Source organism: Aptenodytes forsteri, unplaced genomic scaffold (assembly GCF_000699145.1).
Source record: "Aptenodytes forsteri isolate BGI_AS27 unplaced genomic scaffold, ASM69914v1 Scaffold172, whole genome shotgun sequence".
Lineage (NCBI taxonomy): Eukaryota > Metazoa > Chordata > Aves > Sphenisciformes > Spheniscidae > Aptenodytes > Aptenodytes forsteri.
Genome location: NW_008795018.1, coordinates 10,977,705 through 10,980,360, shown reverse-complemented (window position 1 = coordinate 10,980,360; position 2,656 = coordinate 10,977,705). Strand labels below are relative to the sequence as shown.

The 2,656-nt window shown below is 38.0% G+C and overlaps 1 protein-coding gene across 1 annotated transcript in view; it reads left to right on the top strand.

The window, feature by feature from the left end:
- Positions 1–2,656, top strand: part of LOC103895975 (pituitary tumor-transforming gene 1 protein-interacting protein) — a 46,524-nt gene that overhangs the window by 13,190 nt on the left and 30,678 nt on the right. The gene's annotated exons all lie outside the window — the stretch shown is intronic.

The following is a 2,656-nucleotide window of genomic DNA, read 5'->3' as shown; positions in this document are numbered from 1 at the left end:
GGCTCGGCTGTCCTCCCTCGCCCCTGCTGGGGGAGGACAGGCAGCCTGCTCCTGAGAGGCTGGCTCCAAGCTTCCGACCAAGGGAAGGGGCGATGGCACTAGGGCTTGTACTGCTGGCCGGCTTGTGGGGCCGTGGGGTTATCAGGAGTTTTGCTGCAAGGAGACAGCAATTGCCTAGGTTTTCTCTGCCCTGACTGATGATGAGGAATGTGGCTTGGAAGAAGAAGCTGGAGGAGATGCTCTTGCCGTCCTGTTTGTTCTGTTGGGATCGCTTATCTCATAGCTGCTTTTGGAAAGCAGTTGGTGAAGCTCGTCCTCAAATTTGGTTGCCGTTAGCGGATGTGACCAGAAAGGTACACATCGGGTTAGCTTGTATTAAATTAGGGTATCTCAAGTGGATGTTGGCATGTGTTTTTAGAGTCCAATTTGAGGTGTTTAATTTCTTTTATGAAACCAAAGGGTTTGGTCAGAGCCAAGAATCGGGATGAATTGGTAGTGGTGTTGCTTATGGATTCCCTAGGAAAGAACTCTTCATATACTATTATTGTTATAGAATCATTAAGGTTGGAAAAGACCTCTAAGATCAAGTCCAGCCATTGACCCAACACCACCATGTCCACTAAACCATGTCCCTAAGCGCCTCATCTACACGTCTTTTAAATACCCCCAGGGATGGGGACTCAACCACTTCCCTGGGCAGCCTCTTCCAATGTTTAACCACTCTTTCAGTAAAGAAGTTTTTACTTATGTGAGTTTATGAATTTGCTCATGACACAAAGTTGGTTGTTGATATGGAGAAGGATCATGATATTATACAGAAAGATGTGGGTGATCTTTAAGGAATAAATATTAGAAATAAGAGTAAAGTGAAAAATAAAAAATGGATTGTTATGCCATATGACTAGTATTATAATTTTAATCTTAAATTGAAATAGTTGGAAAAAAGTAGGGAGGTAAACTTGTTGACTATCAGATGCATATCAGTTACTAAAGTGATGCTCTCATGAAGAGAGAGATGGCAGTTTTATGGTAGTTCTGCAACACTGTGGGACCTTGTATGCCATTGTGTTTAAATAATCTGCAAGTTCAGCACCTGCGTTCAATGGAATTGGACTGGCATGAAACTGGGCTATAAAGGTTGTATTGTTCCCTGTTTGAGAAAATACCTAGAAAAGTTTGGCTTTAATTGCTTCAGCAGAAGGAAGGTTGAGGGGGAATAAGAGTACTTGGTGAAAAAAAAAAATCATCTCTGCGTGTGCTACCTTCATGCACAAATACATATTGGAAAGGGGAGGGGGGGAAAAGCTGTTTTTAAACAAAATAGTTTTATTGTCAGTGCTATTCTGTTTTACCTGTATTTTGTGGAGGAACAGCCTTTGTTCTGTATTTCTGCAGTTACCCTGGTCCATGTGTATGTCTCCTAGAAAGTGAGGTCATACAGTTAACTTGTGCATAACTAACTATAGTACAATTCCTGTATGTGTGGGCAGAATTCTAGTTGTAAAAAAAATAGTGCATGAACAGTGATAGCTTTTTCTTACCTAGTGAGGATATAATCTTCATACAGCTACAGTTCATTCTGTACAAGGTGTTACGTTAAACTATTTTGGTAAAAATTACACCACTTATCACAGTAATGCTTCCAGTGCTCGGTAAGCCAGGCTTGGTATGTAAAAAATGATTTCTCATTTTATTACATGTTAGGTTATTAATGCTGATGTTACATGCCAATATAGAAGGAATGATTATGCTTGATAAATACTGTTCAAAATACAATGTGAATTATTGTTGGTAGTGGTGCTATGGCTTATGTTTTTTCCCCCCAGTAAAGATAATACAGTAGTCCCTTGACATATTAGAGGGAGGCTGTCAACTTGATATCTCTTTGAATAAAAAAACCCAAAGTTTTTGTTTAATGTGCTGGTACGCATAATGCTTTAGCAAGGTGGATTGGAGGGGTTGTTTGTTGGGTTTTTCTTCTTTTTCAGTTTGAGAGGTGTTTTGTTCTATCCTCTGCTCTTGCGGAGAACACCGTAACTGGTGGGAAATTTATATACCTTTGTAAGTTACTTGACTCAGAGAAATATATAAAGCAGAATATGGAAAAAATATAATATATTTTTTTAATTACTCGTGGTAATATTACATTTTATAACAGCAATATATAAAGATGTTTTGATTTTTGAAATGTATGTTGTGATGATATATTTCGAAGTATTTTTTATTAAAATTCTTCTATGCTGTTCTTTAGAATAAACATGAATAATAGACGTCTAATTTTTTTTTTATAATTTAAGCCCCAGTCTTTTGGTTATATGCCAATATAGGTTATCTCCTATAATATGTCAGTGGGAAGGCAGTTAAAGAAGATAAAGAGCATGAAAAGCTTGTGAGATTACCTTCTTTGATAAGAGACTAAAGAACATTACACTTCTTCATTTTGCTGTAGATGATTCAGTTACTGAAAATGTAACCTAAACCACATTTTTAGAAGTCCGTAGTGTACTTGCATGCTTCTAACCATACCTCGCTAATTCATGTTCAGAAAGCTGTTTTGTTTAGGTGTTTTAAATCTTAAATTGAAAAATGTAATGAAATATGAGGAGCCAACGAGGGGAGGTACTACGCTGGTCCTTGTTCTCACCATCAAGGAGGG